Genomic DNA, 14981 nt, shown 5'->3' on the forward strand with positions numbered 1-14981 from the left:
CTCTTCTGGAAGAGAGTTGCTGCGCTGCTCATTCGGAGTGTCAGTGCTGACTGGTTGGGCCGAATGGCCTACTTCTGAGCTGGATATTCTACGATTCTATGATACAAGGAGGTTGATGCGGTGGTGTCCTTCTGCCATACTGCCCACTCCTGACACCATGTAGAAATGCTGGTCTCTCAGTGACTGGCGACCAAGGAGTTGTAATAACAAATAACTGATTTAATAATTGAGCAGGTCCTCCTGGCTTGTGCTCTGACCGCGATCCGGGGAACTGCCGGAATCCCGACACGTGATCATGTTAGATGCGTCATCAGGTCATCATGTGACCATTCGGCCTGCACAGGTCTCCTTCTGTGCTGTAATTTCTAGATTTCATAATTTTAAATTTCTTCCAGAATGGAAAGTGTGGTCCTGTTCCATTTGAATTTCTAATAGATTTCCAATCAGTGGAATTGTGCGTTTAGGGAGCTGAGGTTTTCGATTCTCTCAAGGCTTCTCTCCAAATCCAATGGCCATTTTCCACGAAGATTCAACCCCTCCTCACGTAAACCACGGGGCCCCGTTGATCGTTTGAATACAATAACTTCCTGGAGTGATTCCAGGCTGGTTTTAGAATGTATTCCATCGACCAAATTAATAATGAATGACTCACTGGACCCAGCTGCGATGGCCGAGTGGTTGAGGCGCTGGGGACATTGATAAACCTGTTGCTGATTTATTCAAACCTTGCCTAAAAACCGACTCTGGTGGGACTCGAACCCACAACCTTTGAATGTCTCATCACGACAGCGACTAGAAGTCCAACGCGCTATCCGTTGCGCCACAGAGCCACACCTGCAGCGCTTTCACATCCCCATATGAGGATTTCTGTAGTTTTCCAACAGGCAGTTCAAAAGTTCAGTAATTCGCACAGTGACGACATTTCAAAACTACTTCATTGTCTGGGAATGTTTTGGGCAGCCCTGTGGTTGTGAAAAGCGCTACAGAAATTCTAGTAAAACTCCGAAAGGACACAGCCAGGTTGGTGCAATGGGAGGACATGTAGCAGACAAGGAATGAAGTGATTTATTTTTGTAGGAAGAACAGAAGAGAACAATATAAAATAAAGTGTCTATTTACAAGAAAGAGTGCAGGAACAGCGGGACATGTGTCCAAATCATTGAAGGTGACAGGGCAGGCTGTAAGAGTCGTTTATAAATCAAACAGTGTCATGACTTTATTAATAGCGGCACAGAGTACAAGATGACAGAGGGGTCATCTCTCCCTTTTCAGCTCCTGACTGCAGAGGCTTTTCTTGTGAAACCGTTTATTGGAAAACCTCTTTCCCTGGAGGGAGGCGGGAGTTTGGAACTGTTGGAAGTGTTTAGATGGGCATTTGCGATCCCAGGGTACACGAGGCGATGATCCAAGTGCTGGGAAATGGGATGAGAATGGTTCGGTGGTTGTTTCTGACCGGCACAGATGCGATGGGCTGAAGGGCCATTTCTCTGCTGTCTGATTCGATGACTTTATGAATGAAATGCAACATGTGTTTGCAGCTGTCTCTGTTTATATCCTGTTGTATTCACAGGAACAAACAAACTGGGCTGGCCGTTGAGCACCTCGAGACTGTTCTGCCCTACATTTAGATTGAGTAAGGGCTCCGTGTATTTTAACTCCAGCTCCCTGACTGGATTTCAGAAACCCTCCACAAACGGCAGTCTTATTGATTAATAAAGGTCCCAGAGATGGATAATCAGCGATAATCACAGCCAGAGAGACCTGCAATAACCCTCAGAGCAGGAAAGACAACTCATTGTCCTTTGGCCCAACAGCAAAATACTGCGGATCCCGCAAATCTGAAACAAAGACAGAAAATGCTGCAAATATTCAGCTGACCCGGCAGCTTCTGTGGAGAGAGGAACAGGTCGTTCCAATGAAGGGTCAGGATCTGAAATGTTAACTATTTCTCTTGTCAGTGATACCACAGATTCGTAAAATATTTCAAGCATTCCGGTTTGTTCAGCTAAACGTCCTCACACTCTGTAGCTTAGATCAATCCCAGCAGGGTGTCACTGCGTTTGACTTGATCTGTGTGATTAAACACTTGCTCCATAAAGTCACAGAGTCATAGATGTTTACAGCATGGAAATAGGTCCTTCGGCCCAGCTTGTCCATGTTGCCCAGTTTCTATCACCAAGTTAGTCCCACTTGCCCACATTTGATCCATGTCCCTCTATATTCACCCTGCCCAGGTAAATTTGATTTGATAAAATTAGCATTTGATAAGGTTCCCCATGGTAGGCTTATGCAGAAAGTAAGGAGGCATGGGATAGTGGCAAATTTGGCCAGTTGGATAACGAACTGGCTAACTGATAGAAGTCAGAGAGTGCTGGTGGATGGCAAATATTCAGCCTGGATCCCAGTTACCAGTGGCGTACCGCTGGGTCCTCTGCTGTTTGTGATTTTCATTAATGACTTGGATGAGGGAGTTGAAGGGTGGGTCAGTAAATTTGCAGACGATACGAAGATTGGTGGAGTTGTGGATAGTGAGGAGGGCTGTTGTCGGCTGCAAAGAGACATAGATAGAATGCAGAGCTGGGCTGAGAAGTGGCAGATGGAGTTTAACCCTGAAAAGTGTGAGGTTGTCCATTTTGGAAGGACAAATATGAATGCGGAATACAGGGTTAACGGTAGAGGTCTTGGCAATATGGAGGAGCAGAGAGATCTTGGGGTCTATGTTTATACATCTTTGAAAGTTGCCACTCAAGTGGATAGAGCTGTGAAGAAGGCCTATGGTGTGCTCGCGTTCATTAACAGAGGGATTGAATTTAAGAGCCGTGAGGTGATGATGCAGCTGTACAAAACTTTGGTAAGGCCACATTTGGAGTACTGTGTACAGTTCTGGTCGCCTCATTTTAGGAAGGATGTGGAAGCTTTGGAAAAGGTGCAAAGAATATTTACCAGGATGTTGCCTGGAATGGAGAGTAGGTCTTACGAGGAAAGGTTGAGGGTGCTAGGCCTTTTCTCATTAGAACGGAGAAGGATGAGGGGCGACTTGATAGAGGTTTATAAGATGATCAGGGGAACACATAGAGTAGACAGTCAGAGACATTTTCCCCGGGTGGAACAAACCAGTACAAGGGGACATAAATTTAAGGAGAAAGGTGGAAGATAGAGGAGGGATATCAGAGGTAGGTTATTTACCCAGAGAGTAGTGGGGGCATGGAATCACTGCCTGTGGAAGTAGTTGAGTCGGAAACATTAGGGACCTTCAAGCAGCTATTGGATAGGTACATGGATTACGGTAAAATGATATAGTGTAGATTTATTTGTTCTTAAGGGCAGCACGGTAGCATTGTGGATAGCACAATTGCTTCACAGCTTCAGGGTCCCAGGTTCGATTCCGACTTGGGTCACTGTCTGTGCGGAGTCTGCACGTCCTCCCCGTGTCTGCGTGGGTTTCCTCCCACAGTCCAAAGATGTGCAGGTTAGGTGAATTGGCCAATGATAAATTGCCCTTAATGTCCAAAATTGCCCTTGGTGTTGGGTGGAGGTGTTGAGTTTGGGTAGGGTGCTCTTTCCAGGAGCCGGTGCAGACTCAAAGGGCCGAATGGCCTCCTTCTGCACTGTAAATTCAATGATAATCTATGATTAATCTAGGACAAAGGTTCGGCACAACATCGTGGGCCGAAGGGCCTTTTCTGTGCTGTATGTTCTATGTTCTATGTAAATATCTCACTGTATTTTAAAGGAAAACATTGTACCGATTCTACACTGCCTCTGGCAGCCGATTTCGGATGCTCACCACCCTCCGCGTGAAAGCAAATCCTCTCTGGTCTCTTTTACATCTCTCCCCTCTCACCTTAAACCTATGCCCTTTAGGCTCCTCTACCTTTGGGAACATATGTTGACTATCTGCCTGATCTATGCTCCTCATTATTTTATATTCCTCTATCAGTTCACCTCGAAGCCTCCGACGCTCCAGGGAAAAAATCCAAGCCTGTCCAGTCTCTCCTTATAACCCACAGGACCAAGTCCTGGTAGCATCCTCGTAAATCTCTTCTGCACTCTTTCTAGTTTACCAATATACTTCCCATAATAGGGTGACTAGAACTGAACATAGTATTTCATGTGTGCTCTTACCAATGTATTGTACAACTTCAATAAGACGTCCCGACTCCGATATTCAATATCCTGACCAATAAAACCGAGCATGCTGAATGGCTTCTTCACCACCCTGTCCACCTGCGACTCTACTTACAAGGAGCTCCGAACTTGTACCCCTAGATCTCTTTGTTCTGTAATTCCCCCCAAAGAATACAACAGCGCAAAATCAGTCTTTGTTCCAGAATTGCAGGTTTAACTTGCCCTTCACTTTCCAGTGGATAATTTACAGACATTTTAACAGAAGGACTGAATTCAGTCCAATGGTTAATGCTTTCGACTAGAAATCAACTGGATTTTTCCCTTTGACTTCAGTCCTGCTCCCAGAGAATCTGTTCAGTCGTTAAAATAATGTTTTCTTTTGAATCCTTTATTTCCACTGAATGTTGACGCTGAAATTCCTCACAGTTCTCTCCATTGTTATCTACTCTGCGGGTATTGACTGCACCGTCTATTTGAGACATGCTCACAGGGCTGTGAGAGAGGCTTTCTTTCAGGTTTTAGGCCTCTTTTGGTCATTAAACAAAAACCGGATATCTGCAGAGGAACTCGGAATACCAAACCTCTCTTCCCAGGATGAACTTAGTCAGGGGACAAAATGTTGTTTGAATACAGAACAAAAGGTTTGAGGATTTGGGGTGAGATTCCTGGAGATTTGGGAAGAGAGCGATGTTGTGGAGCATTGTGACAATAGCAGGATACGAGTTTGGGAGATTACCCAGTCTTTGTGGGGGGCTGGGGGAAGGAAATTGTCTTGCCTGCCCATCCAAGTTGAATGTTGGGGTTGAGATGGTGATCAGATTCCGTGCGGAGGGTGAAATCCTTTCACTGAATTTCACGTTTACAGCTCAGGTCCTCGAGGAATCGCTGCTGTATTCCCAGGAGGTGGTGGTCTCATTCTTAAAGCAAAAAACTTCAATCCAGGACCGGTTTGTCAATAAGAACAAGCTGGAGGATTGGGATGATAGAAACTGTTCAGCACTGATTCATTTTATTCATTGTTGTGTCCTGGAATAAGCAAGTGGATTGTAGCTGTCCATTAAAAACGCAAATAGAATTCGGAAGTTTCTGGCCAGTAACTTCACAATGTCCACTATTACATCACTCAGCATCCTCAGCTGCATCTCATCTGGTCCACATGACATGTCACCATTACCTACAGCCAGTCTTTCTCATTCCTCTTTGACATAAGTTTTATACAAAAGAAAACAATTACGAATGGTCGATGAGGAAAGTGAGCACTTTTATTGAAGGGAGTTTAAAGAAACCTTTGTGATAAAGAAGTGGGATTAGGGAAATGAAAGTAACAATAAGTGGAATGAAGGCACGGGTTGTTCCTGGGCTGACTGCAGAATTTGCTGTTCATTTATTCAATAGAGATTTCAGGCCAATTGTATTTGATGTCATTAAGGAGATTAACATTGAAGGAAGCATGTCATTGTCTATAATGTGTGATTACCTCCTTTTATCAAAATTGCTCTGATAGATGGGATTCAAAGAATTGGAGTCATATGGCATTCCTGTGGATTGTTAGATCCTTGCGAGGGTTCAAATAAATCCTTTGGAAAACCGCCAAGACCGAGGAGATTGTGCAGTGGAGATTGACTGGAGTGGTATCAGTGGTGAAGGGTGTGCTTCCGGAAGATGTATTTCCAATATTGCAAACCAGGCTGCAGATTCACGACCTTCTTACCAACTTCTCATCGATGAAAAGGATGCACTGGTGAAAATCTTCCATGAATCCTTAAATTCTGGAAAATCGCAGCGTGTTTACTTCAGACAGGCATCATAATGAGCGCAGGCTGGTAGTGCCGGAGAGCCTGTTCCTGTGCTGTACTGTTCTTTATGGAAAACTGCCAACATAACACCCTTATTCGAAAAGGGAGGGAGACAGGAACAGATAACTAAATGCTAGTTAGCATAATATCTGTCATGTGGAAACTGTTAGAGTCCATTCTAAAGGATATAATAGCAGAACATTTAGCAATATATAACATAATGAAACAGATTCAGCATGGCTTCAAGAAGGGCACATAATGCATGACAATCTGTTCGATTGTGGTAATGATCAGGATAAATAAAGGGGAATCCTGCCTCCAGCTGCCTCCCTACCTCCAGTTCCCTCCATCTGTTCCTCTCACAATATCACCCATTGTGTCACTCACCTCTTTTCCCCCCTCTCACCCTTCCTCGCTTTTCCTAGCCGCCCTCTATCTCTAATCCATTTCCCTTTCTCTGGGATCTGCCTTGTCTCCAGGCTCCCACTGACCCCGGGTTCGGGGACTCTCAGGCCGGCCAGGGCTCTTTAACCGGCACAATTCACAGGAAAAGTGACTTCAGTTTCCACAATATCATCCGCTCTCTCTGAAACCCCCAAACTGAAATTCAGACTCACCGTGAAGGTGTAGACTGCGAGGGCAGCATGGCGGCACAGTGGTTAGCACTGCTGCCTGACGGCGCCGAGGTCCCAGATTCGATCCCGGCTCTGGGTCATTGTCCGTGTGACGTTTGCACATTCTCCCGTGTTTGCGTGGGTTTCGCCCCCAGAATCCAAAGATGTGCAAGCTAGGTGGATTGGCCACGCTAAATTGCCCCTTAATTAGGAAAAATGAATTGGGTACTCTAAATTCTTTTAAAACAAGGTGAAGACTGCGGGTCCCGCTCCTGCTGTTTAATACAGATCACTATAACTGGGCACAGTGAGCAGAAAGAAATTCGTGTTCTTTGTGTAAATTTCACTCCAATTTCAAACGCCCCTGAATGAAAGTGTCGGTGTCACACGGCTCCCGTTCAGCCAGGAGATTGCACCAGTCCACAATAAATGTAGTTATGCAATTTATTTCTGATGTTCTGTGTGTCATTACATAGGACTCTTACTCTGATCTGAGACCTTACCTTGTCCTTGTGTCCTGATGCTGCCCTTATCATCCTGTTTCGGTAATAACTTTTTACTGGTATTAATTATGTAACTTACTTAGTGATTAATTTATTCAGCCACTAGGAGTGTTTTAAGCTCATTCTGTAAACGGAACTTTGCGTGGCTCGTATTTCTGGCCCGTTTAACCCACCTATTTACTATTGTTCCAGACTGAGAACTTAGTTATTAATGTTGAAGATTGTTGTTTATTTAAACTATGTTTCCACTCAAACCAAATTGATGCTGGTTATTAGATAAGAAACCCATGGCTGATGAGAACAATTGGTGAATTTTATTTGAGGAGTGTCCCTTCCTTTTCTGTCCTGACCTGCGATATTTACAAAGAACAAAGAACAAAGAAATGTACAGCACAGGAACAGGCCCTTCGGCCCTCCAAGCCCCTGCCGACCATGCTGCCCGACTAAACTACAATCTTCTACACTTCCTGGGTCCGTATCCCTCTATTCCCATCCTATTCATGTATTTGTCAAGATGCCCCTTAAATGTCACTATCGTCCCTGCTTCCACCACCTCCTCAAGGCAGAAGGAGGCCATTCGGCCCATCGAGTCTGCACCGACCCTCTTAAGCCCTCGCTTCCACCCTATCCCCGTAACCCAATAACCCCTCCTAACCTTTATGGTCACTAAGGGCAATTTATCATGGCCAATCCACCTAACCTGCACGTCTTTGGACTGTGGGAGGAAACCGGAGCACCCAGAGGAAACCCACGCTGACGCGGGGAGAACGTGCAGACTCCACACAGACAGTGACCCAGTGGGGAATCAAACCTGGGACCCTGACACTGTGAAGCCACAGTGCTAATCACTTGTGCTACCATGCTGCCCTAGAATTAGGCCACTCGACCCATCGAGTCTGCTCCGCCATTCAATCATGGCTGATATGTTTCTCATCCCCATTCTCCTGCCTTCTCCCCATAACCCCTGATCCCCTTATTAATCCAGAACCTATCTGTAAGATAGATCCAATTCTCACTCCTAGCCCCGTAACCCCACCTAATCTTTTTGGGGCAATTTCCCCCACAAAGTCACCCAATTCACCTAACCACATCCTTGGACCGTGGGAGGAAACCGGAGCACCCGGAGGAAACCCACGCAGACACGAGGAGAACGTGCAAAGTCCACACAGACAGTCACCCGAGGCCGGAATCGAACCTGGGAACTGGCGCTGTGAGGCAGCAGTGCAGACCACTGTGCCACCGTGCCGCCTCCAAATAAATTCCACCAGTTGCCATGGAGGGATTTTGAACCTGTGTCCCTCGAGAATTAGCCTGGGCCTCTGGATTACTAGCCCAGGAACATCACCATTACACCACAACCACTTATTTAATTAAATAATTCACCACTGTGATGGCCAGGAACTGAAGCTGGGTCAAATGCTGGGACAGTCACCACTATACCACCACCTGCCCCCCGGGCAATGTCACCCCCTCTGTATTTATAGAACGAATACACAAACAATGAAGCGGGGGAATGTATTAAATCAGAGATTGGATATTCTTGTAACCAATATGGCTGTAATGGGAATCCTTCATTTTCCGATAGATCGGGATGAGCTGGGTCGCTCAGGCAGAAATCAGATATCTGGGGATTTAAATGTGATACTACAATGATAATATTTAACCATGTTAATGTTATTTTGCTCCAATTGAAACGTGTCACGAATACATCGTTACCTTGTTGCACAACTTGCTTTCAGCCAGGAGATGGCAGCAGTGCGCAATAGTTTGGGTCTCCTGATTGTGTCCACAGATCTCGATAGGAATGGAGCTGCTGCTTCCCGGGGAGCTGCCAAGCAAGAGGCACAGATACTGACCAACTGCACCCGCTCCAAATAGATTCCCCAAATTACTGAACAAAAGAAAAACAAGCACAAATCATATTTTAAGAAACTATGGCAGTGACTCTGAAAACAATACACCAACACCTCTGAAAGAATCGACTTGCTGTAACTAATTCAAGATGAACCGTTTCAATATCAGCCGTAATTCCTTACCAGTTCTCAGACAGGCACCGACTAGTTAGAAGTTTGCTTCACTTTTCAAGGTCTGGCTCAATAAAATCAATCACAGGCCCATGATCTGCTTTCCTCCTGTTCTCAGACACATCCACTTTGTACAAGGGCGCACTAACTGGTTTTCAGAGTAAGAGTCAGACTGCAGTCACCTCGTTCTCTCTCGATCCCTTTATCTCAGAGCCACCTCACAACCAGGAATGGAACTTCTCACAGAGCCAAGAATGGAATAGTTTGTCGATTCTTCCACTGATTCAGGACCGTCCATCACCAGGATGTATTCGTCCAAAAGAGTTGGGGTGAGATGGGCCTGAGTTTCACCGTATCCAATCAGTCCCCGGAGAAGCACAAAAACAGTGAGTGAGGGAGAGAGAAAGAAATAAAGAAACAGATAGAGAGATAAAATATGTTCCATTTCTGCCACGATCTTTTTACCCAGAAATACATTCAGCTGAATGAAACCGAACCACGTTTCCATTCGCTGCCGTTGCTGCTTCTCCTTCCAAACGTTGCAGGAAACGTTATTATTTATTGATTGTTGTTTTGAGTGGGAGCTTCTTTATATTTCGTTCAGTTTCAAAAACAAATGTTGAATATCTGACTGAACTCGATATAGGTTCAAACCGTTCATTTACAAACATTCCGATTCATTCTCGAGTCAGCGGCTTGTGCGGGGAGTTCAGCAAACATTTCGAATCACAGTCGCTGCGAGCAGGGCTCGAACCTGATATTTAACAATATCCAGTAATACCCCACAGAGGGGCAATAAGGATGTTTAACAATATCTAGTAATACCCCACAGAGAGGCAATAAGAATGTTTAACAATATCTAGTAATACCCCACATAGAGGCAATAAGGATATTTCACAATATCCGGTAATACCCCACAGAGGGACAATAAGGATATTTAACAACATCCAGTAATACACCACAGAGGGACAATAAGGGTATTTAACAATATCCAGATATAAACCACAATAAAACTCGAGACACCAGTTTCCCCTCTCGGACAGGTGTGAACAATCCAACCAGACTATTTACAACCAGAGAAGAGGAGATTTACCCGGAGTCCTGCCTCCAGCTGCCTTTCTTCCTCCAGCTCTCTCCCTCTGTTCCTTCTTCACTCCCACACATTGTGCCATCCTTCGATTTCCCTCCCTTTCCCCCTCCCTGTCTCTTCCTACCCCACTCCCTCTCTCTAATGTCTTTCTCTTTCTCTGGGCTCTCCCTTGTCTCCGGGCTCCCACTGACCCCGGGGACTCTCATCCAGGCCAGGGCTCTTTAACCGGCTCCATTCACAGGAAACGTTTCCACAATAACATCCGCTGTCTCTGAAACCCCCAAACTGAAATTCAGACTCACCGTTAAGGTGAAGACTGCGGACTGCGGTTCCCTCTCCTGCTGTTTAATACAGATCACTATAACTGTGTACAGTGAGCAGAAAGAAATTGCTGTTGTTTGTAAACATTTCTTACTGACATGACTGTCATTCTGCTTTAACAGGACGAGGTTGTGTCTCCTGATATTTGAATCGATATAAAACTGTGCAAAGATATAAACTGAACGGGTATATCTGAAATATCCTGAAAAGATTATTTACATTATGCTTCTAAACGGAGTCATTTCATTTCCACACAATGAATTTTGTCCAAATGTAAAATTGTGGAATCAGCTGTAGATAAACTCAGTCAGCCTGACGTGATTTGAACAAGCAACCTCCTGATGTGGCAAAGAGTCATTAGACTCAAAACATTAGATTTTACTCTCCCTACAGATGCTGCCAGACCTGCTGTGATTTTCCATCATTTTCTCTTTCGTATCAAGCAACCTTCTGATCTGGAGTCAGACGCGCTACCGTTGCGCGACACACTCAAGTGCTGGTCACTGAACCTGTCTCCTCATAGATTTATTCATTATCAGTCAATGACTGGTACTGCACGTGAGGGTGGAATCCAGTCTCTGTCAGATATTTGTGCCGAATATCAGTGTGGAAATCTTTCTGTATCTACCAATCACAATTACTGTTTGGGAAAAGTGGGATTAATTCAGTATCAGTGGGTATGAGTGTTTTTTGGGCTGCTGGGGCACTCAACAGCGGATCAATGGTTTCCTGCTTGAACCAAGCATAGAATTCATTGAGTTCATCGGAGAGGGGTGCTCTGCTGCTGGAGATGCTGCTCGGCGTCGCGTTGTAGCCCGTTATGTTGTTTAAACCTTGCCACAACCGACGAGAGTCTGTAACACTAGGCTGTGACTCTAGCTTGGTCTGATATTCTCTCTTGGCATACCGGATGGCTTTACCGAGGTTGTACCTGGATTTATTGTATAGGTCAGGGCCGCCTGACTTGAACACCTCAGACCTGCCCTTCTGTAGGGAGTCAATCTCCCGATTAAGACATGGTTTCTGTCATGATATCCTCATTAACATATCTTGGTGCAATAACACACAAACACTGATAAGCAGGTAGATGGACCAACCAACACACACACAACATCGCAGCCAATCAGCAGTGAGAGCACACGCACTATAAAACAGGGAACACCACAGTTCCCGCTCATTCTACCAGGAGAGAGCTCAGAGCACAGATCTCACAGCGTGCCACTCAGACATACACCATGTGCTGAGTGTCTCACTAAGATAGTGTTGGGCTGGGTCCACAGGTTTGCTGGTGAAGTACGAACCACAGCCAGAAGTTAATAGTTATTATTGTACAGAATAATAAAACAGAGTTGTACCATCTACAACCGTGTTGGTTTGTTTGTTTATCGGAACACCCAACACGACATGATACCAGGTCTGGATACTCGCCAGCAACTGTGAGACCTACCGGCACCTCTTCAGAAACCCGCCATCCTGCGCCATTGAAACCATCATCCCGCCACATCGGATCGCTGGAAACCTTCATATTCCGGATCGCTGGAAATCTTGGCGTCAACTGGAAGCTGTTTAAACAGAGCTTCCAACTCTTCCTAGAAGCCACAGGCAGGGAGAATGCATCGGACACCAGGAAGATCGCCCTCCTCCTCTCCACGGCAGAGCAACACGACATCCACATCTACAACTCCCTGGCATTCACGGAAGGCGAGGACAAGACGAAGTACAAGACGGTCCTTCTAAAATTTGAGCAACACTTCAGCGTGGAAGTAAATGAGAGGTTCAAGAAGTAGCTCTTCCAGCACCGCCTGCAGGGTATGGATGAGCCTTTTCAGTCTTATTTGACATATCTCCATATCCTCGCGCAGTCCTGTGGCTATGAGGCCACCTCCGACTCCATGATTCGGGATCAGATAGTTTTTGGGGTCACCTCGGACACCCTACGCCAGCAGCTCCTCAACATAAAGCGCCTCACCCTAGCCACCGCCATCGATACCTGTGTCCTCCACGAAGACGCAACCAGCCGGTACTCCAAATTGCAGGCAGCCGAATCGGCACGGCAGGGTTCCTATGAGCCGAGCAGGTCCAGTCGATTGAGTTCCTCCCGGCCCCCGGCCCGGACGAGGGCGGCCATTTTGCGCGCTTTCCGAGGCCTCCCGCGCTTGTACACGCCAAAAGAGGGGACATCGACACAGAGAGACGGGATGCGCAGGCATGCTCTATGCAGGACCGCACCATGCATGCACGGTGGCGCGACGAACGCCATGATGTCACAACGTGCGGCAACTGTGGATTTGCACACTTAAAGCGGCAATGTCCAGCCAAAGCGCGACAATGCCTCTGCTGCAGCAGGATGGGCCACTACGCTGCCTGCTGTCGAGCAGCTCAACGTGCCAACTCTCTGCAATTCTGCCAGCCTCGCAGGGACGTGCGGGCCATTTAGCCCCCATACACCGAATCATACCCTGACGACGTGCAGACCGGTGATACCGACGACCGGGAACCCTTTTGTGTTGCGGTAATAAACAAGAACTGGATGTCCCCAAGTCGGACCCACCAGCCGATGCCAGCGCACAGCATTAATCCGGGTGATGAATGGTGTGCCATCCTAACGGCCAACCCAAATCCGTCGCCCACCTAATAGACTGGGCTTATGAGCCTGTTTGCACATTGCACTCACTGAATTGTTTTACAATACTGTTAACGTGTTTCTTTCTTGTTGTTCCAGATGTTCTGTTTCGATATTTGCTGATTGCACTTGTTTTGTTTGTGGTACAACCTCGTTGCTCTGTTGCACCTGACACCTTCCGATGTATATAGTTTAGCCTCATGTACATGTTGTAAATATTGCACACATATTCATATGCACTCAGTACACACCAATATTTATTACCATGTAGGCACATTTCCTTGTGAAAAGGGGGATGTCATGATATCCACATTAACATATCATAACATATTCTCTGAAGGTAAATTTGCAGGTTGAGTTCGTAATTAAGAAAGCAAATGCAATGTTGTCATTTATCTCAAGAGGCTTGGAATATAAAAGCAGGGATGTACTTCTGAAGCTTTATAAAGCACTAGTTATTCCCCATTTAGTCTTCTGTGAGCAATTTTGGGCCCCACACCTCAGGAAGGACATACTGGCAGTGGAGCGGGTCCAGTGGAGATTCACACGGATGATCCCAGGAATGGGAGGCCTAACATACGATGAACATCTGAGGATCCTGGGATTATATTCATTGGAGTTTAGGAGGTTGAGCGGAGATCTAATAGAAACTTACAAGATAATGAATGGCTTAGATAGGGTGGACGTAGGGAAGTTGTTTCCATTAGCAGGGGAGACTAGGACCCGGGGGCACAGCCTTACAATAAATGGGAGTCACTTTAGAACAGAGATGAGGAGAAATTTCTTCAGCCAGAGAGTGGTGGGTCTGTGGCATTCATTGCCACAGAGGGCAGTGAAGGCCGGGACGTTGAGTGTCTTTAAGACAGAAGTTGATAAATTCTTGATTTCTCGAGGAATTAAGGGCTATGGAGCGAGAGCGGGTAAATTGAGTTGAAATCAGACATGATTGAATGGTGGAGGACTCGATGGGCCGAATGGCCTTACTTCCACTCCTCTGTCTTATGGTGTTATGGTGCAATCACACACACACACTGATGGACAGGTAGTTGGACCAACCAACACACACACAACATCGCAGCGAATCAGCAGTGAGGGCACACGCACTATAAAACTGGGTACACCACAGTTCCCGCTCATTCTACCAGGAGATAGCTCAGAGCACAGAGCTGACAGCGAGCCACTCAGACATACACCATGTGCTGAGTGCCTCACTAAGATAGTGCTAGGGCTGGGTCCACAGGTTAGCTGGTGAAGTACGAACCACAGCCAGAAGTTAATAGTTATTATTGCACAGGATAATAAAACAGAGTTGTACCATCTACACCCGTGTTGGTTCATTTGTGTATCGCAACACCCAACACGACAGTTTCTGGTTGGGAAACGTACGTACTGCTTTCTTTGGCACGCAGTCGTCCACACATTTGCTGATGAAGTCTGTGACAGTGGTGACATACTCATTTCAGTTAGTCGCTGAGTTCTTAAATATGGACCAGTCCACTGTCTCCAACAGTCACGTCACAGCTCTTCTGCTTCCTCGGACCAGCACTGCACGACCTTCTTAGCTGGATTCTCCCACTTAAGTTTCTGCTTGTATGCCGGGAGAAGGAGCACCGTCCTATGGTCTGATTTTCCAAAGTGCAGCCACGGGATGGAACGGTAGGTGCCCTTGATTTTTGAGGAGCAGTGATCAATCGTGTTGTCTCCCCTGGTGGGACAGGAGATGTGCTGGTGGAATTTTGGCAGTACACTCTTGAGGTTGGCCTTGGGGAAGTCTCCGGCCATGATGAATGTGCTTTCAGTATGGACAGTGTTTGACTATTCACCACCCAAGGCCTCAAACAAAAGCTAAAAATCACAGCATTTTCACTTCACCCACATCAAG

At 46.2% G+C, this 14981-nt stretch overlaps 1 non-coding gene across 1 annotated transcript; it reads right to left on the reverse strand.

The window, feature by feature from the left end:
• Nucleotides 1-738: 738 nt before the first annotated feature.
• trnar-ucu (transfer RNA arginine (anticodon UCU)) lies at nt 739-830 on the reverse strand. The gene is given in 2 exon segments: nt 739-774; nt 794-830. It is a non-coding gene; the product is annotated as a tRNA-Arg (tRNA).
• Nucleotides 831-14981: the final 14151 nt, after the last annotated feature.

Source organism: Scyliorhinus torazame, chromosome 24 (assembly GCF_047496885.1).
Source record: "Scyliorhinus torazame isolate Kashiwa2021f chromosome 24, sScyTor2.1, whole genome shotgun sequence".
NCBI classification, from domain to species: Eukaryota; Metazoa; Chordata; class Chondrichthyes; order Carcharhiniformes; family Scyliorhinidae; genus Scyliorhinus; species Scyliorhinus torazame.